The 23,265-nt window shown below is 42.6% G+C and overlaps 1 protein-coding gene across 6 annotated transcripts in view; it reads left to right on the top strand.

Moving 5' to 3' along the window:
• Window positions 1-1,961: 1,961 nt before the first annotated feature.
• KLF12 (Kruppel like factor 12) overlaps window positions 1,962-23,265 on the top strand; it is a 362,839-nt gene continuing 341,535 nt past the window's right edge. For 3 of the 6 annotated variants that reach the window (XM_037895230.2, XM_037895221.2, XM_043533904.1), the window contains exon 1: window positions 2,747-2,926. The gene's annotated coding sequence lies outside the window, so the exon portion shown is untranslated. Of the gene's footprint in view, window positions 2,706-2,746; window positions 2,927-23,265 lie in introns of those variants that run through there. The other 3 variants (XM_043533937.1, XM_043533918.1, XM_043533927.1) reach the window with 3 other exon arrangements.

The following is a 23,265-nucleotide window of genomic DNA, read 5'->3' as shown; positions in this document are numbered from 1 at the left end:
TAGAGAGCTGGATTTAGCAACAAATACATCATAGTATAAGGAAGTGGAAGCTGTTTGTGGTTATTTTGGCCTCTTAGGTAAATACTGTGTAGGCAAAGAAACATTACATTATATATGCTACAAGTAATTATATTTTGGTAAGTTTCTATAAATTACCCAAGAACAACAGGAAGCCAGCCTGGTTTACTGTGTAAATATGCATATAAACAGGATTGGTTAAATGTAGTTATATATTTTACCTAACAAGCCAGGTAATAACCTATTAAATCTATTGGAAGATGATCTGCCCTATTTGTTTTAACGTGTTATTCACCAAAAGGATTGTAATAACTGCTTTAAAAATTATGGGTTGGATCTTCTGGACCAGCTGAGCTGCACTTGCTGCGGAACTGATGTGGGGATGAGAAAGGAGGGAGGTGGCTTTATGCCATTTGTACATCCCCTTGATACTGGGGCTATCCAGGGGCCAGTTGAGCCCTCAGAGGAATTTAGAGCAGCCTTAAGCTAAAGGGTAGGTAGCACAGAACAGCTACACTAGCTCTATATCACCCAAGGATTCACCTACACTGGGGGATTCCCATTTAACCAGCTTAAAACCACTGCTACTGACGTGTTGTAAATAGGTCATAAAAGAACCAGGATTTGGCTCAGAACACTCTATTGTGCAAATACATATTTAGGTACATGTTTTATTTTTTTTAAAACAAAACCTTATAAGATCTCTTTTTAAAGTATTTCCTGCAGTTTTATAGTCACTGCTTCTCAAAAATTTAACATCTTGGAGGTAATATTTTTATTTCACAAAATACCAGAGATTATTCTTGCTTTTTAATCAGTTGAAATATATACAATATTTGCCTAAGTTTTTAGTATTAGTTAATTTATTGTCCTAGTATTATTTTAAATGTTTAGAATCAATTTATCTGTCTGTGTATCTTTGATACATGGAGATCCTGATCCTGCAGTCCTTACACATACAAATCTCACATTATAGGATGTTCTGACTGAGACAGAACTACAGAGATGACACTCGGATTTTGCCAAAGAATATTTTACATCTTTCAGGAAAACTAATTATTTTATTTAATTACATCTCTTTTAAAGCAGGGGTGTATTTATAGGAACTATTGTGTTGACATAAATCCAAAACAGGTCAATGGTTAAAAACATGTTGACCAACAGTGTTCTGTACAAATAATGAGGAGTCCTTGTGGCACCTTAGAGACTAACAAATTTATTTGGGCATAAGCTTTCCTGGGTTACGTAAATAATACAGTTCAGTAAATATCCTCATATCTTTTTAATTCAAGTACTCTGTCAGTGGGTCGCTTTTCTCAGTTTTCGTTTGTCATGCCCAGAGACCAAATTGTTAGTATTGCTAAAAGGAACATTGGTTTATGCCTATTTCATTGTTTTGTGTTTCAAACTTTGACCATCCGGGTGACTCAGAGAAATCAAATCTTGCATTTTCAGTTTGGTTACTGTTTTGCATGTATCATAATTTCACTTCTTCTTTTAAAGAGACACTATTAGTATAGATATAAAAAAAATCACACCTAGGTCTGATTCTTTTTAACCTGCCATTGTTATAAGCAACACACAGCAGTACATCCAACCCACTCTTCCCTGCCCTTCCCCTCAGTCCCCCCTCCTTTCACACACACACACACACACACACACATTCCTCAACTACCCCTCCGTGCCTCCACAATCCCCAGTCTGCTCCACCAACCCCCTCGCCCCAGTAATCTTTTCTCATTCCTAAACGCCTTCCCATCTGTTCCTCAGCTCCCCATGCCCCCCAAAGGCTGTTATTACCCCCCCCCCCATCTCCTTCACCATCCCATCTCCCCTCCCCGCCTGGCTCCTCCACCCCTCGGCCTCGCTCCCGCTTAGCTCCTTATCCCCCCCGGCAGATCTCCATCTGCCCCCCGCCCCCGGCTCCCCGCCCAGCCGCCTGTAGTGTCCCCCCTGAGACTCGGGGAGAGCGGAGCCCAGGTACTGCTCCCCCCCCCGGAGCCGGCGGCTTCCCCGGGCAGACGGGCACGTGCAGCCCGTTCACACACGCTCGCGGGGCCGCCTGAGGCGGAGCGCGAGCGTGTGCACGAGCGACCAGGGCACGTTCGGAGCCGGTCCCGGCGCAGCAGCAGCAGCAAGAGGCACTAGCGCGCCGGCCGGGCGGTGGGTGTTCCCAGCCCACCTCTCAGGATGGGGCGGGGCCGGCCGCGCACCGGGGATTTCAGCGACCAGAGCCGCAGCTGTACGGTCCCTCCTCCTCTTGCTCCTCCCCCGACTGATTGTTTTGGGGGGCGGGCGGAAGGGGAGGGAGAGGGGATACATTACATGCCAGCAAAGCAGTTTAGTTCCTGCTGATCCATCACACGTACAGAAAAGGGACTTGCCCGCGCGCGGGGCTTGGTTTGTTGCTGGGGGAGAGAAAAGGGGGCCCCTTTTGTTTGGGTTGCCTTCGCCCTTCTGCTCCGCCCTCCCATCCCCTGCCTCCCCTCTGGTCCCCTGCTCTGAGGAGGGCAAAGAGAGTGGGAGAAAAGGCTGCCTCGCAACCCCTTTCCCCCCTTCTCGAGCGGGCCCCCAGTGCAATTCGATGCGTCCCTGGTAAGGCTCCCCCGCGCTATATTGTGTCCTCTCTTGTTTCTGAAGCCTCCACCCACTGGCCCACCCTACATTTAGCACATCATGTGATCCGGGTAAGTCATTTGCAAGTACAACAGTTCTCTGTGTTGCCCCCATTCATTTCCTGAGAACTGCATAGAGCAGCAGAGGGAGACCGTGTGAGTGAATGCGTGTGTGAGAGAGAACGTGTGTGTGTGTGTGTGTGTGTGTGAGAGGGGGGAGGAGAGAGAGGGAGAGAGGGGACTCTGTATAAGGGAAAGAAAACAGTTTCTCCTGCTCTGCAGCTTCTGTTCAGGTCTGTGCCTATTCCATTTCTTATCAGAATAAACATACCTTTTCTTTTTTTCTCTTGCTGTCCCAATCAATCAGCTTTCAGATAACATTTTATTTTCCTGTCATTACATTATTGTAAAATGTTGGAAGGCTGATCTCTCGAATGGGGGGCAAGCACTGGAGGGCAGGAGGGAGAAGCTTTTGCAAACCAAGGATATGTGCAAGGCTTTTATTAAATTACATGTAAAAAAGATGTTTAAAGAAACTAAAAAACCCCCCCAAAAACCTTTGTCAAATAATGCATGCTAACGTGTAGTTTACACGGAGTGGGACTGTTTGGTCACGTAAGTGACAGTGGCAAGGAAACAGATCAATGTCATGTTGAATTTGGGGTTGCTGCTCTAGTTTGTCATTCAAAAAATCTGTTTGTGTGCATGTTATTTGGAGGAGGAGGGTAACGGGTTAAGGTGGGGATGACACTGTTGGCATTAATAGTGGTCATTGTGTTACAGTCGTTATTGTCTCCAGTAGTAATGCTATGTAACTGTCACTTGCCACAGTGCATAGTTCATGGCAGTAGCTGGGGGATGGCCTATGGCTGTTATTTTCAATTAAGGTGGACCTAGCTAGAGTTGACAACGGAGAACTTTACATTGAGACCAGTCATGAAGAGTGTTGAGCGTCAGCTTGGGAGCCACCGCAGCTTGTCTGTTATAAGCTTGCTGTAACCTGACGAGTGAGTGTTGACCTCAGTGACATTAGTTTGTGTTAAAGCAAGAGGCTTCTATGCAAGAGGAATCAATTCTGATTTTATTCATAATAGAGCCTATTATTGGAACTTTCTGTGACCGTTTATATTGAGGGCAAAAAAGAACTTGCGAGAGCTGATTAATAGTGTATTTAAACTGAACGTTTGAGGGGGAAGTACCAAATCCTTTGTGCTATGTGTTCCCTCCATCTCTCCCACTCTATTCTCTCCCCTCACAAAAAGCTTACAGTTCTGCGTATCTTAACAGTAATAATAACTTTAATTCAACTGATAAAAGCTGACTGTGCTCAGTTAAAGTCTAAGTACAGTGGAATGTATAATCTGGATAAATAGTCTATGTAGTTGGTATTGTCACTTTTACTAATTTAACTATTCAGATTGTTAAAGAACTGTTCTGTACAGATAATTTTAAGAAATTCCATTGAGTAATGTTTTTTAATCAAACTGATTAGTTAAAAAAATAAGTAAGGACTGTTGTACCAGTTACTCTCCAACGCTGGGGAAACAAACACTCATATTTACATTAAAACATGTGCATAGAACTGCTACAGCAGACGAGTGCCAGTCAAACAAACGTCACCCTGTAAATCCACCTAAACCATTCCATCCCCTTTTCTTACTGGAGGATAGAGTTGTTTGGCAACGTAAATGGTCTGACATAAAATTTTGCTGATGACAGGCAGGGTGGTGCAGGAGTTTGCAATGTGAATAGGAGTGGTCACTTTTAAACACTGGGTGTATTCGTGTTAGATTTTTTTTTTTAAACTGTCATTTACAGAAACATAATTTTAATTCAGTTTCAAGAAGCAGTAGCTGGGTTATTCGGTGTTAGCTATTGTCACCACCTATAGCCAGATATGTTAAGATATGTATTTTATGCATTTAAAAGCAGAACAAAAATGAGTAGATATTATAAAATATATTGAAGATAAACAGTTTAGTTTGATTTTATGATTTATGTCAGCTTTGTAAAATTCTAAATGTTTGTGGCAATTTTTTTCCTGCATAAGTGGTTAACCAGCTCTTTTTTTTCATTGTCAGTCATGGTATAAATTTTTATTTTATTTTATTTTATTTTTTGCTATGGCAGGCAGATATTCATGGCAACTTTGCAAGGGTGCTTTATATAGTACTGGTGCATGACCTCCATTTTCTGGTTGATCTCCAACTCTAAAATGTTAAAGGAACAGCAGAGTAGCCTCGAGTGTAGAATTAGTAACTTTGCTGGAGATTGGAGACGGGGTGATATGAGCATTTTATTGATCATATAAAGCTATACTAAATCTAGACTGAATGCTTGGTTTTTTCTCTCTGTGTTGTTTTTTTTTTTTTTAAAAGCTTCTTAACAGGACACAGTCAACTTAAAAATCTCATTACTGTCTGAAAATGTTGTACCGTCTAGGCAGTGGTTCTCAACCTTTCCAGACTATTTAACCCTTTCAGATGTCTGATTTGTCTTGCATACCCCAAGTTTTACCTCACTTTAAAACTACTTGCTTACAAAATCAGACTTAAAAATACAAAAGTGTCACAGCACACTATTGCTGAAAAATTACTTTTTCATTTTTTGTGTATGAAATTTTAGTTTGTACTGACTTTAGTAGTGCTTTTTATGTAGCCTGTTTATAAAATAGGTAAATATCTAGATGAGCTGATGTACCTCCTGGAAGACCTCTGTGTACTCCTGGTTGAGAATCACTGATCTAGAGTCCCAAATGAATCCTGTGACCACCATTGCTGAAAGAAATTAGCAAATACAATGTTCTCTTTTTTTTTTTTCTTCATTGTGGCTTTGGCTACATTTATGTACAGTCATTTTCACTGTTTTGCTGATGGTCATTTTGCCTTGTCTTTATCATGCGCTAGCATGTTGGCATCCCTCTTTCACTGCTCTGGAGGAGCTCACATGCACATATGTTCCCCAGGTGCTGGAGCGTGTGGGGCTTACCAGAAGCAGCAGAGCTGCTGCAGTTTCTGAGTTTGGGGCAAGGAGGGTATCTGCTTTTCCAAGGACTCCTACTTGGAGCCAAAAAGGGCCAGGAGGGAGTGGGTAGCCACAGGAACACCCATCTTTCCCTGGGCCTTTCATGGAAATGGAGCTTTAGGAAATGGGTTGGGCAGGGAGTGATGAAACCTGACCTTAAGTGCTGTGAAAGCCTCCATTTTCTCCTTCCTGGAACACTGTAGAGGCTAGGGAGAAATTGAAGGTTGATGTGGAGGTCAGAGACCTCTCTCCTTTCCCAGGCCCCTACCTGCAAACCAGGAGCAGTGGGTGCCTATCATAGAATATCAGGGTTGGAAGGGACCTCAGGAGGTCCTCTAGTCCAACCTCCTTGCTCAAAGGAGGACCAATCCCCAATATTTGCCCCAGATCCCTAAATGGCTCCCTCAAGGATTGAACTCACAACCCTGGGTTTAGCAGGCCAGTGCTCAAACCACTGAGCCATCCCTTCCCCCACAATGCCTAGGAGGTGGGGTGGAAGCAGGAGGAAGGATTCTTGATTCCCTTTTCTACTTTACTTGTCTAGATGCTGCTGTTGTTATTGTAGAAGCTGGTTGACATGTGCAGGGATGAGGGTTGTGTTCAACCACTTTTGCTGGTGGTGTTCTCAGGCCCGCATGTTGTCCCTTCTAAAGATTCTTAATTGACCTAAGTAGAAAAATCCTTGTAAATATTTTTAAAGGAATTTTGTTAAGATTTAGTACAATTCAAAGGCTGCTCTGTTAGAATTTTTGTTGAAACTAGTCAGATCAGAAAATACTCAAGTTGGCTGTCACCTTAAAAGACAGGTCCTCTAATATTTTGGGCTTGATTCTGCCCTCTGCTATGGTGATGCACTGGAATGGGCATGGTAAGGGGCTTAGATTGTAAGCTGTTTGAGATAGGGACCATCTTCTTGTTCTTTCTAGCACATGGGGGTCTTGGTCGACGACTACAGTGCCTAGGTAAAACCACAATACAAGTAATAATAGATGGAGCCTTTTTCCTTTGAGTATACCAGGTAGGAGTGCTCCCAAACACTCAAGGGCCTTTTATTATACTAGTGTCAATGGACAAAACACTAATTTAATTCAGTGGGAGCAGGACTGGGCCCCAAAAAAGCACTAGGGGGGAATATTCAATCCTTGTGGTGTGGTTAGGGTTTGGGTGTGCCAAGTCACATCCAGTAGTTATGAAAATGAGGGTACAGCTCCTGAGCAGAGAGGAAACAATGTACATCCACTGTGATAACCTGAGATGAGCCATCATGCCCTGAAGCTGCAGGATTGCGTTTGTGAAGGTTGTGTGGCTGGCACTGCTTTTCACATTGCTACCCAACCTCCTGGTCTACTCCTTACAGAAAGGGGTAGCATTTTGCCGGTGGAATGCTGGAAAATATATCTTAAAAATGTATCTGATACTGTTGCATTTAGGTCAAACATTGTTTCCTGAGGACACAATTATGTTTGAGGGAATATTTATATTTGTCAAATCAGCTGTGTGTGCACCCACGGATAAGATACTTTTGTATTAGAGGAATGGAAAAATAATTAACTTTATTTTTGTCAAATGTTTTATCTGTGGCTCATCAAGGTTGTTCCCTCCCCCCATTTGAATGGAAATGACTGTGGTTTATCTTTCTCCGATATACAAAAAATAATAATTTCCCCTTCCAAGAAATTAGGTTTCATTTTTGGAAAAACTGATATTGGTGTAGCACTGAGGCCTTGACCTTCTCAACTCTTGGCTGGTGGTTGTTTACTACAGCTGCAGTCTGTGTGTGCTTGGAAGGGGAGGAGCTCAAACACAAACATGCTCACTTTCTCCAACTAAGATGAAAACATATTAAAAAGCCATTACATTTCATAGCAAGCATTAGTGAGACAGAGTTAAATAGTCATATTGGGGCTTTTCCTATATTCCTAAACAGAATATGCTAGGTTATATCTGTAAGATAGACTAAGTCTTGAAAGTGCAAATGTGAAAGCATGAAATGGCTAAATGTCTCATGCACTGAAGAAAATATTTGCTTTTTTAAAGATGAAATACAGGCTTGAAGTTAGGAAAAGAGAAACAAAATATTTTACCCCAGTACTAAAAACATTTTAATATAGGTCAGAGTTGTTCAGTCAATCAAGAGCACTGTGTAACTTTCCCCAGCGAGACTGAACCCAGGGTTCAGAAAGCGAACATTACACAATCCTCTTTCCTCAACTGAATAATATCGAAAGGGATTTTTTTTTTGTTTGAAGGCCATATTAGATGAGAAATTAAGCAAAAGAGTAATGTTTGAAGAATCACAATGTCAAAATGACTGTTTTAGTTTTAATATTTCTAAAAATAACTCTATTGAAAACCTTGGCAAGAGCGTTGACTCTAGTTCTAGTACTTGTCAGTGACCATTGGAAAAGTGGACAAACTGGGACAACTTTTTTTCAGAATGAAGATTTTGCAGTGTTTTCCAGTTAATTCATTCTGTGTGTGTACTTCAGGGTTTGTTTCCAAGCAGCAAAGTCAGTATAAGTGTGTGTTTTCTCTCTGGTTGTCTATTCTTAAGTCTTTTATTATTATACAGAGTAAATCATTTGCTTACAAAAAATTGTTAAAAGAATTTTTTGAGGTGAGACAAGACAAGCATAAAATTAACTTTGCTATGAAGTCAACTTTGAGTACTCTGCATAATGGAAACATACTGGGCCATAATGGAAACATACAGGGTGTGTTACTACCTTGCATTCCACTATAGGCTCTGTTTGTATTTATCATGGTTTATGGTAAGTGCCACAAACTTGGACTGATTGAGCCAGAATCAATCTATGAGAAATGCACAAAGTAAGTATTGCATTTTCATGGAACAGTTGTTGTCTGTATCTTGTTTGTGTATGACAGAGAATTTGGCCTAATGCAAGAACTGGAGTGTGGAACTCCTTTAGTTTTAATCCTGGCTGCACCACTTTATGGCCTTGCATGAATAACTACCCCTATCTCATTTTCTCTATCTGTGACTTGGGGCTAATGGAACATAGAAATATATGTGGTAATACTTAGGTCACAGGGAAGAACTAATTTATTGGTGCTTGTAAATTGTTTTTGAAGAGGTAAGATAAAGATAGGCCAAATCTAGGGATCAGAACCAGCCAAAGTAGTAGACTTGGGTGCTGGGTGTCTCTCTTGTCTACTGGTATCTACCTCCAGTCCCCAGAATACAGCCCACTCAAGGAAATCTCCTTCTACTTCAGCCTACTGTTTGAAGTAGCTTTTATGGATGCATTGTATCCCTGCTGCAAAGCAAAATGCTAGAATCTGGGTAGCACTGGATCCTTTGGCACTGCCCCTCCTTGCCCCTGTACACTGTTCTGTAGGGAGTCCCAATGCTTGTCCTCAGGCTTCATATTGATTACCCCTGAATCACGTTTCCAACACCCATATATATAACTGTATTGGTTGACTTGTCATGGGAACCTCTACAGCTGCAGAGACAAGGGCTGGATTTGCCAATGTAAATGCTGTTGCTGATTATTATTATATACATTAAAACATTTAAAAAAACATTAAGATTGCAAAGTCAAGAACTGAAACGTTATGAAATGCCAGAATTAAGGCTGCTTGTATAGGGTCCTGTAAGAAAGAATATGTGATCATGTAATTAAAGACTGTGCGTATGCATTTTGATACAAGGAGGCTGAAATAAGGTGGCACAGGCAACCCTAATTTGGTATTTTATAACTTCTTAGCACATGACTATGTGACCATAAACATTTTAATGGTTTTTTTAAATGTAACCTCTTACGTCTTGAAAAAGAGAACTAAAAATGAGATTTCTATCATGAGGTACCATATTTATCCCCCGTTGAGTCATCAGTAGTATTGCAACCCAGGAGCTTTAGCTTCACTGCTCCAAGCACTACCACTCGAACCCAAGTGCAGGCTGTTTTCCTTTATGTGAACTAACTACTAGAGAGGGCTCAGATACATTTTTTGCGAGTGGCTTACACAACCAGTTGGTAGGTAGCAGAGCAATTCTGGGAATCCTGGATTCTATTCCTGGCTCTGGAGGTGAGCATGGACTAGTCCTTAAATGCAACACAAGCAAGCACCTAGATTCTGAAAAACAGTGCATTGAAGTAGATGAGACTTAGATCTGTTTTTTGGAGACCAAGTTCTATTCCGAATTCTGCGAGGGGTGACTTTAAATAATAATTCAATTGTCCCATATGTAAAATGGGGTAATGATGTTTGCCTGCTTCCTAATGAATGTGTTGTCTCACTCAATAGTCAGAGCTGTGAAGTGCACAGACTTACCAACACAAATGAGTGGAAGAGTTAAGATTCTAATTTATAATCTCTTCCTGGTTCCAACTACACCTGCCCTAAGGCCAAAAGGTATTTTGGTGGTGCTTCTCCTGCTTGGCCTGTGTACCTTCTGGAACTTTAGCTTTATGCCTACAATCTAGAAGGCTCGTTGGGGGCTGGGAACAAGATCATTGTAGGTGCATGTAGGGAGCTCTGAGGCTGGGAGCATGTGCAGTGTAGTTAGTATATCCAGAGATTTTTAGAAGCAGGCCTCTAAGAAGCTCTATTGAGCATGTGACAGTGATGATTCTAACATGCTTACATTTTGTCCAGATCTGTTTAGGTTTTCACTGGGATAGCAAAAGGTACATCGCTGACCCTAGGATTATTTCCTCTGCCAAATATAAATTCCTTGTTCCAAACCTAGAGGTCTTTAAAGAAATGGTTGGAAAAAATATTCATATTGAGAGGTCCCCTCCGCCCCCTCCCCCTCCCCCCCCCGGTCAGAAATAGCTGAACAATTTTTGTTGAAATCTTTCAAAACAATTCAACCTGAAACATATATCTGGCATGGAAAATTTCAGCCCAAATTGTTGAAGTGTGTTAGACGTAACCTTGGAAATAATAAAATGAATGTCAAAGAAAGCTCTGATCATCAGGCACAGCGAGTGGTGTCTTTCTTTTATGAGGCCCCAGTGCTTTCAAAGGAGTCAACTACAAAATGAGGCCACAGTCCTCCTAGCAAAGAGGACACACACATAAGTGTCATGAAAATAATCTATAACCAAATTGCAAAACACCTGACATGTTATATGATAAAGTATCTTGGACAGGGCGTGGTTCAGGTTGAGCTGGGCTTTAAAATTCAATTGGTTATTGTATTTACTAATGCCCCTCTGCCTCTTTTTAATAGGGGTCAGTCAGGACCGTGACTCGCATTCTATGGAAGAAGGTTTGCAGGTCATCTTCAAGGACTGGTGATTGTACAGGTCTCAATTGCTAGTTAGGCTCTCATCTGAGGACTAAGCCTACTAGCACAGGGGCAACTACATGCTTCCGTGGCCTCCAAATGTTAATTTGCAGATCTGTGAATATGTAATTTCTGTGGGGAAGGACAGGAGAACAGTCAAAGGCCATGAAATCACCTACATTTTTTCTCAGATAAAATAGTCTGTTCTCCTTCCAGGCAGTTCTGCCCTCCGCCCCATGTCCATCAATTTGATTGCCCTTTGCCCCCTTTTCCAGTGCTGCTCTGCTGCTCTTAGAATCATAGCAGATTAGGGTTGAAAGGGACCTCAGGAAGTCATCTAGTCCAACCCCCTGCTCAAAGCAGGACCAACCCCAACTAAATCATCCCAGCCAGGGCTTTGTCAAACTGGGCCTTAAAAACCTTAAGGATGGAGATTCCACCACCTCACTAGGTAATCCATTCCAGTGCTTCACCACCCACCTAGTGAAATAGTGTTTCCTAATATCCAACCTAGACCTCCCCCACTGCAACTTGAGACCATTACTCCTTGTTTTGTCATCTGCCACCACTGAGAACAACCAAACTCCATCCTCTTTGGAACCCCCCTTCAGGTAGTTGAAGGCTGCTATCAAATCCCCCCTCACTCTTCTCTTCTGCAGACTAACCAAGCCCAGTTCCCTCAGCCTCTCCTCAGAAGTCATGTGCCACAGTCCCCTAATTACATTCCCTTCCTGATTACACCCCTGCATGCTCAAGCAATATTTTTGTACTCCTCCCTAGTCATCTATCCAAGTTTCAACTTCTTGTAAGCTTCCTTTTTGTGTTTAAGCTCACCAAAGATTTCTCTGTTAAGCCAAGCTGGTCACCTGCCATATTTGCTATTCTTTCTACACATCAGGATGATTTATTCCTGCGCCCTCAATAAGGCTTCTTTAAAATACAGCCAGCTCTCCTGGACTCCTTTCCCCTCTCCTATTAGCCCAGGGTATCCTGCCCATCAGTTCCCTGAGGGAGTCAAAGTCTGCTTTTCTGAAGTCCAGGGTCCATATTCTGTTTGCTGTCCTTTCTTCCTTTTGTCGGGATCCTGAACTCAACTTGTCATGATCACTGCTGCCCAGGTTGCCACCCACTTCTACTTTCCCTACCAATTCTTCCCTGTTTGTGAGCAGCAGGTCAAGAGGAGCACAGCCCGTGCTCCAGCACTTGCACCAGGAAGTTGTTCCCAACATTCTCCAAAAACTTCCTGGATTGTCTGTGCACTGCTGTATTGCTCTCCCAGCAGATGTCAGGGTGATTGAAGTCCCCTGTGAGAACCAGGGCCTGTGATCTGGAAACGTCTGTTAATGTCTAAAGAAAGCCTCATCTATGTCATCCTCCCGGTCTCGTGGTCTATAGCAGATGCCCACCACGACATCACCCTTGTTGCTCTCGTCTCTAAACTGAACCCAAAGGCTCTCAACAGGCTTTTCTCCAGTTTCATATTGGAGCTCTGAGCAATCATGCTGCTCCCTTACATACAGTGCAACTCCTCCAGCTTTTCTCCCCCACCTGTCCTTCCTGAACAGATAAAACTCATCCATGACAGTACTCCTGCTTGTTTCCCAGGCTTCTTGCATTCATGTATAGGCAGCTAAGATAACTAGCCGATTGCCCTACTTTCTCAGTATGAATCAGGAGGCCTCCCCTGTTGCACCCTCCTCCTTGTGTTTCCTCCCAGTATCCCACTTCCCCACTTAGCTCCGGGCTTAGGTCACCATCCCCTGGCGAACCTAGTTTAAAGCCCTCCTCACTAGGTTAGCAAGCCTGCCTGCAAAGATGCTCTTCCCTCTCTTCATTAGGTGGATTCCATCTCTTCCTAACAATCCTTCTTCCTAGAACAGCATCCCATGGTTGAAGAATCCAAAACCCTCTCTCTGACACCACCTGTGTAACCAAGCCTTTACCTCCCCAATTTGATGTTCCTTCAATAGGGAGGATGGCCGAGAACACGACTTGTGCCTCAAACTCCTATATCCTCTTCCCAGAGCCACGTAATCTGCAGTGACCTGCTCAAAGTCATTCTTGGCAGTATCATTGGTGCCCATGTGGAGAAGTAGGAAGGGGTTGTGGTCTGAGGGTTTGATCAGTCTCGGCAGACATTCCGTCACGTCCTGAGTTCTAGCTGCAGGCAAGCAGCATGCTTTTCGAGTTTCCCAGTCTGGAAGGCAGATGGAAGACTCCGTCCCCCTTAGGAGGGAGTTCCCGACCACCACCACCCGTCTCCTCCTCTTGGGAGTGATGGTCATGGAACCCCCATCTCTAGGACAATGCAGTCTGGTTGATGGGGTCTCCTTCTGATCCCTTCCCTCAGATAACTCTTCCAAACCATTTTCCACTGTAGTACCTGTGGAGAGAGCCTGAAAACGTTTTCTTACCTCTACCTGCATTTGGGGGGTACATGGATTCTCCTCTTTCTTCTTCTGGAGGTCACATGCTGCCAATTTTCTTCCCCATTCTGCACTGCCCTCTCTGATTCTTCAGCATGCTGTGCCTGCAGTACCAAATGCTGACTTCTATCCAGAAAAATCTTCATTTTCTCTGATGCAATGCAGGGTTGATACTTGGGTTTCTAGTCCTTTAACCTTCTCTTCCAATATGGAGACCAGCTTGCACTTCATACAGACAGTCGCTTCTGTCCTCTGGGAGAAAGACACACATGGCACATCCTGTGCAGGTCACAACAGCTGATCGCTCACTATCCATAATGTTGTTCTTTTAAGAGTTTCTTCAGATATTGTATTTACTGCTCACAGAAGCTTGAAAAACAAAAAAACCCCCAAAACTCTTGTGGGAACTCCCCCCAAGTGAACTCTGTTTGCCTCTCACTCGGTTCTCAACTGACTGCTTTTGTATAAGGCTCCTGTCTTGAAGCGGTTGGCCCGGCTCAAAGCCTTTCCTCCAATCAACCACTCAAGGTCTACTGGGAACACTCCTAATTCACACTTTTCAAACAGCCACAGGGTCAAACAGTCTCTTGTTGTTCTTTTGGCCATGCAGGAATCTGTGGGCCTCTTGGCTCTTCCTCCTGTACCTTAGCCTTCTCCTCCCCACTCCTAAAGCAGTGTCTAGTAACTCAAAAGCTGCTTTGATCTTTAGTCCCTTCCCACCCCACCCCCATATTGAGGAACTAGCATCAGTGGTTTGGCCATTATACACCCTGTATTCCCTCCTCTCATTCTGTGAAAAAAATGTAGCAAGCCTAGCTATGCTGCTTCATTTCTTGCTATCCCTTCCCTCAAAGGAGCAGGGCCACAAAAAGAATTAGTGGCAGTTGGGCTACTCTGTTCCTTTCCTGTTCTCCAAGAAGAAGCCAGTGTCTCTTTAACCCACTCACCTGATCAGAATGACTCCTTGCCCTGTCTGAGCAGGCCAGGGAGGTATTTCAAGCATACTGAGAGACTAGTCCAAGGTTTCTGTCTTAATATCATAAGCCCTGCATGAGAAGGCTGTCTACTCGAGTGAGTGGCTCTTCTTACCTGGACCCAGACCTTCCATGATGACTACTTTCCACCCAAACAATGTAACTGTTGACTAGTGTGGTGATGCTCATGAGTACTTGAGTGAGAACTTTCACAGGTGCTGGATCTAGACTGCGGAACTGTCTCTCAGATACGAATGAACATAGAACTAAGCAAAAAAATTTTTTTGCCTAAACATAATGAGTCAAGTAGAAAGATGAAAAATATAACACAAAATGCCTAATTTCATGTCAACTTGAAAAAAATCCAGAAATACAAAAATGCTTTCACCTCAGTTGTTCTCCATTCCTTATGTTCTTCTTTGATTCCTGTCCCTCAGTTCGGCAGTGATGATGGAGCTGAATTTAGTCTTTCCACCACATTCTGTTTTGTACCAGCTTCATGGCTTTGTTCATCATCTTTTTAAACCTTTTAGTTCAATGTCATTCTTCACTGTAGCTGGCCAATGCGTCCTCCGTCTTCCTCTGTTTCTAGTTCCTTGCACTCTGGTATATATCACCATGTATGGTTTCCTTTACAGACCTATTCTTGACATGTGTCCAAACCATCGCAGTCTTTCTTCAATCTTCTGTAACAACATCTAGCCAGTTTCTTATCACTTCAATTTTTCTGAAATTCTGTAGTAATCAATCAGAAATGAATATTTCACATCTGTACAAATATTTTCTGTGAAAGGGAATAGATGTGAACAGTAATATGTTATGTTTGGACCAGCTAAAATGCCCTAAAACATACTGACAACAATGAGAACGCTATAGTAAAAGTCAAGCCAAATTCAGCCTGGATGCAAGTCCATTAACATGAAAGGTGTTGTTCCTCATTACACAGGCTGAATTTGGCCTTGAGTCTTGAAGTCGCTTTATTTCTCTACCTCCCAAATTGATATGGGTCCCTGGTGAGAAAGCTATTAGCTAGCTAGTTTGCGTCCCAGAATATATAGGCTTCTTTTTTTGAAACTGAACTTTTAATTTGGTGGGTACAGCAGGGGGCACTTCAAGCACTTTGTCATACAAAGACCTCTTACCATTTGTGCCTCGGATAATATTGTTTTTCGGTAGAACTAGATTTTTAACCTCTTTAAGTGCGACTTCTCACTTGTTCTGTGCAGCCTAATTGATTTTTAGATCCTTGAAAACTAGAGGAGGAGAGGCAGAAGTTGTAAATATGACTTAATAGACTATGGGCCTGATTCTGCCAACTCTCATTGTGGTTGTACCTTTGCTCGTGTGAATAATTCTGTTTAACTCTGTGGGACTACTCACATGCGTAAATGTTTAAAGGATTGGGCACCCAAAATTAATGAACATTTTTGGGTCTTAATATTTTTAGTGTTTTTATTTGGGTTCAATTCTTTGGGGCATCATGAAAGATAGAACAAACTAAAAAAGTGTACTTTCTTAAAAATGCAGAAGTACAGTTAAAGTGAAGAGGTCTAACCAACACAATGGAAGAACAGGAGAACAATAAAGAGCAATGAAGTTACCTATGCAAAAACCTGCTCTTTTTACCTTACTTTGATCCCTGTCGTACTCCCATCTTTACCATTGATTTCAACAGGAGGAAGACTGGGCCCCTCGTATAGTTTTTCTGTTCCTATTCATATCCTCTAACTGTTTTGTAGAGCTGAATTGCTTAATAGAATTAATATTATTTAATAGAATTAATTAATTACAATTATTAAGTTGTTGAAAATTAATCATGTATTCATTTAATAATCCATAATAACCAACAACAGAAAAAATACAGCCATTTACAAGCTAGTAGTTCTGCAGTGATTTGAAGCGCAAGGTAAGCTTGGAGCTATTTTAAAGGATAGGTGTTTCTTTGACCTGTTACTTAGATTATACCTAGCTGTATCTAAAATCTCCTTTGGCGATGGTGATATCAACATTTAAGCAGACATCAGACATTTGTTATTATAGTAAATGCAAACTGAATTACATAAATTGAGGGACAACAGGTAAACAATTGTTAAGTTATGTGGCTGAAAAGAACTATCCTCTCCTCTTATTTTTAAACTGGGAATGATGCTTCTCTTGACAAAAATGTAAATAATTCCCTTTTTCCCTCTGCTGCCCTCCTACCTCCCTTGCCATGCCTGAGTTGCTGCTTTCTTACTTATGCTTTGAATATGCACACACACAGCATTGTGCCCTCTGCTCGTGCCATTGCTGTGGGTCCTAAGGAGATGGTCTTGGCCTGAAGAAGTAGTACACCTCCTGTGGTGCCCACAGGAGCCATATAACTACAGGAATTAACCAATAGCTATTGGAGCCAATGGAAAAAACTTACCTTGACTTGAATTGGCTTTAGATCAGTCCCTAAATAATAGTTTTTAAGTCCGTCTTCAGTTTACTGTACATTCATATTTGTTTTAATGTGGAGTATATTTTAGATTTTTTTTCTTTTATGCACTGAGGATCACTTTAGATATGAGAATGCCGTGATTATTCAGACACTAGATTTTCCAGCAACTTCTAGATCAGTGGTTCTCAAACTTTTGTACTGGTGATCCCTTTCACATAGCAAGCCTCTGAGTGCAACCCCCCCCCCCCTTATAAATTCAAAGCGCTTTTAAATATATTTAACACCCTTATAAATGCTGGAAGCAAAGGGGGGCTTGGGGTGGAGACTGACAGCTTGTGACCACCCCATGTAATAACCTCATGACCCTCTGAGGGGTCCCAACCTCAAGTTTGAGAACCCCTGTTCTAGATCATTAATTAGACCTGTTTTAGGAGTAAATTAGACTAGCCTGTGATCTTGGTAGTTACTCAAAAATCTGTTTGAGGAAACACCTCAAAACCCCTTACAGGAACCTATGTTCTTTATCAGGAATTCTGCAATTGCTATTCTAGTCAATACTAGGATAATTGAAATCCCCTCCTAATAATTGTTCTAGCCCTCTTATAGACCATGCTGAAGCCCATATGTATTTCCTGATGTGTTTTCTCAATCTGCTTACAACATTATAACTTATTTCAATGATCCCTTCATTTCTACATTTTCTGTGTTTTTTTGTTTCTTTTCAAATTGTGGTTGCTGAAAAGATAAGCTTGTTTTTTAAAACAAAAAAACAAAACCAACCCCTTCCCTTCCCTCCCTGAAGTGTTCAAGTGGCAACTGAAGACTGACACATGATTCCTGTCGACTTTTTCTACCATACAACAACACTTTGTTGAATGTCCTGCACCCATTCCTCCTTGAATCTCTTTGGAAGTAAACAAAAAATATGTTATGAAGTCTCCAAAAGTGTCCTTTGCAGACTAACTTTCTGAACTGGAAATGTAATTCCCCTATTCCTGGGTAAAATTCCATTTTGTTGACTCTGTTTCTCTTCCTCTTTTTTAAATAGGTGAGTGTACTCACTATAAATTGTATTAGGGTTGGCTCTGAATCTAGATCAGGATTAAGAAAAGGAGCAAGGAGAATTAGTGCAATAGACTCCTTTAAATGTAGCAGTCTGAAATCTCATTTTTGTCATTTGGAAGGAGGACTGTAATGATACTCCAAACTGTCCTGGAAGAACATGCACAAATCACCCAGTAAAGAGCACTAGAAATGCATTCAGGCATAATGGAGACTCTGTGTCAAAAAAAATTCTCACCATGCCTTGAGGGAGGCTTAAATCACTGTATATTCATCCATTTAAAAAAAAGAAATACAGCATAAAACAAATTTTATACATCACTACGACAAAGCTAATTAGTCCATTGGGAAAGCGCTTATCACTTCTCTGATATATTACAATCCCAGCTTTTGCTCCAATTCCTCCTTCTAACAAACCCTCTTTCATTTCACTGTGCAGCATCTTGATTTAGGCTTCCACTGGGGTACTTGAAAAGGGTCTGTACTGTACTGGTGACTTGCTACTATTCATGAAGCTTGTATTCTTTACAGACTACCAATAAAAAGGAGCTTTTTACGGTCAAGCAATGGTGTTTGAGGTTTGTAAACAACTCTCAGTGGAGCTTTTGAACTTTGTCCTCTGGGAGTAGGTCTTTATGGGGAAAAAAATGAGGACAAAAAAGTAGTTTCAATCATTAACTTAAGAATCACTTTATCATGGATGAGTTGTATAGTAGTTTTTGTTGTTTACACCCCTCTTGTCGTCTCCTTCAGTGTTCATGTCTTTTTGAGTACTGATGTCTGTAACAAAATTAATTTTCATAGCACACGTTTCTATGTGTGGAAAATAGTTATTTTTATATAGATTTGCATGTTATGGATGTGCCAGTATATAGGTCCACAGAGTCCTAGAACTGAAAACTCTAGTGAAAATGTATTACTGCAGCTCCCAGAAGCACGGCTGTAAAGTAGTAACCAGAGTTATTATGAGTTACTGCATGAGATAGATTTCATGTGGCATCTCTATGTGACTGTATGCAGCTACCTTTGGGAAAACTTGTGATATCTCACAAAATGCTGCATGGAAAGAAATTTCACTTACTTCTACTGTTTAAGGTCAGGCTGTCATTTTCATTACACACCCTGCTGTTTATAATTAGGGCTTCTTAAAGTTCATTGGGCTAACCCTGACAAACGGTTTCCTTTCCAGAATGATTTTCCTTGGGCCTTTTCTTGCCATCTTGATCTTCAGGTAAAGGCTACCCTTTGTGCATTGCCCATGCTTCTCTTGCTGCATGAAAAAATGGCTCATCTGTTTCCCAGCAGCGCTCCACTTCTCACCACATCTTTCCTACTCCCCACAGAGGACTGTTGTGGACTGGGATGTAGGCCATCTGGCCTGCTAGTCAGAGCAGGAGTCAGGTCTAATGGGCAGAGCAGGTATCCACATTGGGGAACAAAGCAGAGGGTCAGCACCAGACCTTTAGCACCATTAGCAACTGCTAATTACTAGAGCCAGGCATTGAGTCAGAGTCAGGAATTGAAGCTGAGGGTTGGAGCTGAGGTCAGATACCAAACACTAGAACCAAGGGTCAAGCCAGAGTCAGAGACAGAAGTCGGAGGCTGGGGTAGTGACCCATCCACAACAAAAACTAATTTCCCCCTGCTGATACTCACACCTTCTTGTCAACTGTTTGAAATGAACCACCTTGATTACATTGGCCTCATTAGCACTACAAAAGTGATTTTTCTTCCCTTGGTATTCACCCCTTCTTGTCAACTGTTGAGAACAGCCCACTTCCACCTTAATTGAATTGGCTTGTTAGCACTGACCTCCCACTTGGTAAGGCAACTCCCATCTTTTCATGTGCTGTGTATTTATACCTGCCTCTGTATTTTCCACTTCATGCATCTGATGAAGTGGGTTTTAGTCCACGAAAGCTTATGTTCAAATAAATGTGTTAGTCTGTATCAGCAAAAACAATGAGGAGTCCTTGTGGCACCTTCGAGACTAACACGGATACCACTCTGATAGTTTGATAGTGTTCACAAGCAGAAACATGGATCCCCTCCAGCCTGCAGATATCCTCGTAGGTGGAGTAACTCCTATCATCTTCCTTGTCACATGCAGGGAGAAAATTTCAGTCCATGGGCATGTAGGTAGAGGGCTGCCACAAAGGGAGACCCACACCAATGCAATATCCACTTCACCACTTGGGATGAGTTCTTTGTGCGTGAACAGTACTCGGCAGCCTCTGAAAATTCTTCCAAACTCAGAAGGGACTACTGTGATCATCTAGTCTGACCTCCTATATAACACAGGCCTAGAGTATACTTCTTAGAAAAACATCCAGTCTTGATTGTTTCAAGTATTGATTCTCCAGTAGTGGAGAATTCACCATGGCCTTGTTAAATTGTTCCAATGGTTAAATACCTTCACTGTCAAAAAACCCTCCTTATTTCCAGTCTGAATTTGTCTATCTTCTACGTCCAGCCAATGGACTGTGTTATACATTTGTCTGCTAGATTGAAGAGCCCATTATGAACTGTTTATTTTCTCCAAATACTGATAAACTGTGATCAAGTCATCCCATAAATATTTTTGTTAGATAAATAGATTGAACTCTGAGTTTGTCAGTATAAGTAAAGTTTTGTAATCCTTTAATAATTCTCATCGCTCTTCTTTGAATCTTCTCCAATTTGTCAACATCCTTCTTGAATTATGGACACCAGAACTGGCCACAGTATTCCAGCAGTGGTCATGCCAGTGCCAAATATAGAGGTAAAATAACCTCTCTTTTTTCCAACTTGAGATTCCCCTGTTTATATATTCCAAGATCACATTTGCTCTTTTGGCCACAGTGTTGCACTGGGAGCTCATATTCAGCTGATTATCCACCATGCCTCCAAAGTCTTTTTCAGAGTCACTGCTTCCCTGGATACAGTCTCCCATTCTGTAAGTATGGCCTACAGAATTTGTTCCTGGATGTATACATTTACATTTAGCCATATTTAAAATGCATAGATTTTGCTTGCACCCAGCTTACCAAGATATCCAGATCTTTCTATCAAAGATCTGTCCTCTTCATTATTTACCATGCTTCCAGTTTTTGTCTCATCTGCAATGTTTATCGGTGATGATTTTATGTTTTCTTCCAGGACACTGATAAAAATGTTTTAGTGTAGAGCCAAGAACCAGTCCTTGCAGGATCCCACTAGAAACTACACACACAGAGATGATTCCCCATTTACAATTTGCATTTTGAGATCTATCAGTTAGTCAGTTTTTAAACCATTTAACATGTGCCGTATTAATTTTTTTATTACTGTAGGTTTTTAATCAAAATGTTGTGTGGTACCAACCCAAATTCCTTTAAGTACACCAAAAGTATTACCTTTATCAACCAAATTTATAGTACAAAAAAAATCATGTTTAGTTTGAGAAGATCTGTTTTCCATAAATACATGTTGCTTGGCATTAATTATATTACTTTCCTTTAATTCTTTATTAATCAACTCCCATATTAATTGCTCCATTATCTTGCCTGGATTCAATATCATACTGGCAGGCTTATAATTATCCGGGTTATCCTGTTTACCTTTTTTAAATATTGGTGCAACATTAGCTTTGTTCTAGTGTTCTGGAATTTCCCTTCTGCTCCAAGACTTATTGAAAATCCGCATTAATGGTGCTGCAAGCTCCTCAACTAGCTCTTTAAAAACACTTGGATGCAAGTTATCTAAATCAGATGATTTAAAAATCTCCAACTTCAGTAGCTACTATTGAATATCCTCCTGAAATACTAGTGAAATGGCAAGATTGTCATCATCGTGTGGTAAGACTACATCATCTGTTTTTTCCTAAATATAGAACAGAAATATCTACTGGACACGTCTGTCTTTTCTGCATTATTATTGATTATTTTACCATTTCCATTTAGTAATGGACCAATACCATTGTTAAGATTATTTTTGTTCCAGACATACTTAAACTCATTCTTACTGTCCTTAACTCTGCTGCCACAGATTTCTCCTTGTCTCTTTGCTTCCCCTATCAATTTTCTACAATTTCTAACTTCTGATTTCATATTCATTACAGTCAACTTCCCCTTTCTTCCATTTGTTATGTATATATTTATAGCTTCCTTCACTTCCCCTCTACACCTACTTGGTTTTTTAACCAGTATGCGCTCCTTCCTTGATTGTGGCTTTTTGAACATCTAATAAAGTGTTCTTAAATAATTCCCAATTACCATTTATATTTTTCTGATTACATTCAATGATGAGCTGCCAAAATCTTAACAACCGGTTCCCTATAAAAAGTTCTGATTTAAGGGATGTGCCAAGAGGTGGAGGGGGTGGAGGTGTAGTGGCAGGGAAGAGATTGCACAGAGGCAAAAGGGGCTCATTGCAGGGGGTGCAGTGGCAGGGAGGGAGTGGCACAAGGGAGAAGTGGGCAGGAGCAGGTTGTTGCAAGGGACTGGCAGGCGGGGGTGTGTATGTGCTCGGGGCTGTTGCAGAGGAGGGAAGGTGGCAGGGAGGGGTTTGCACAAGGGAGGGGTGGGCGAGAGGGAGATGGCAGGCGGGGAGTCCCAAGTTTGATGAAGGGGTGAAGGTGACTGTGGCTGGCTGGGGGGGGTTGCTGGGTGGAGGTTGCCCAGAGGCAAAAGTGGCAAGACAGGGTGGGTTGTTGGGGTCGTGGGTGCACAGGGGAAAAGGTAGCTGGTCGGTGGATGTTAGAGGGGGTGGCACTGGCTGGGGGAGGTATGCCTGGGTTGCTCCCACATACACCATTCCCCAGGCCAGGAACTGGACCTGCCCACCCTCTGGTGCTCCGCGGGCCCGAGCGGCTCCCCGTGGCCCGGCTAGGTACCTTGCAGGTGGAGTAGACACCCAGCTTCTCTGCCCGAAGAGCAGAGCGCAGCTGCGTCGTCTTTCCTGCACCGTGGGCTGAGCCGGGCTCCCTGCTGCTCCCGGGGCTGTCAGTGGCGGTGCAGGCAGCCAGTCCCCCCGAGTCTGGCTCCCCACTGCCCCCAGGGCTCTCAGTGGTGGCGGCGGCTGCTGCTGCTGAGAGCCCCAAGGGTGGCAGGGAGCTCAGCTCTGTCCGCGATGCGGGGAAGAAGGCGCAGCTGCTCCCTTGGGGGGAGGGACTGGCCGCGCTGCAGGTGGCCCCTCTGGAGCCGGGAGGCGGGGAGCAGCAGCAGCCTTGTGCTCCACTGTTTAAACAAAAATTGGGGGGACACTGCTTTTTGGTGCCCCCAACCACTTGGCGCCCTAGGCGGCTGCCTAGTCCGCCGAGTGGTTGCACCGGCCCTGCCCAACAGACCCCCCAGAACTCCCACGCCTACCCAACCCTCCCACCCCCCGTTCCCCATCCCCTGACTGCCCCCACAGAACCTCTGCCCCCTCCAACCGCTCCCTGCCCCTTATCCAACCTCTCCTCCCAGCCCCAGCCTGGCCCTCTTACCATGCCGCTCAGGGC

Source organism: Chelonia mydas, chromosome 1 (assembly GCF_015237465.2).
Source record: "Chelonia mydas isolate rCheMyd1 chromosome 1, rCheMyd1.pri.v2, whole genome shotgun sequence".
Taxonomy (NCBI): domain Eukaryota; kingdom Metazoa; phylum Chordata; order Testudines; family Cheloniidae; genus Chelonia; species Chelonia mydas.
Note: the sequence above shows the minus strand (reverse complement) of the source record. Positions and strands in the feature narration are given on the sequence as shown.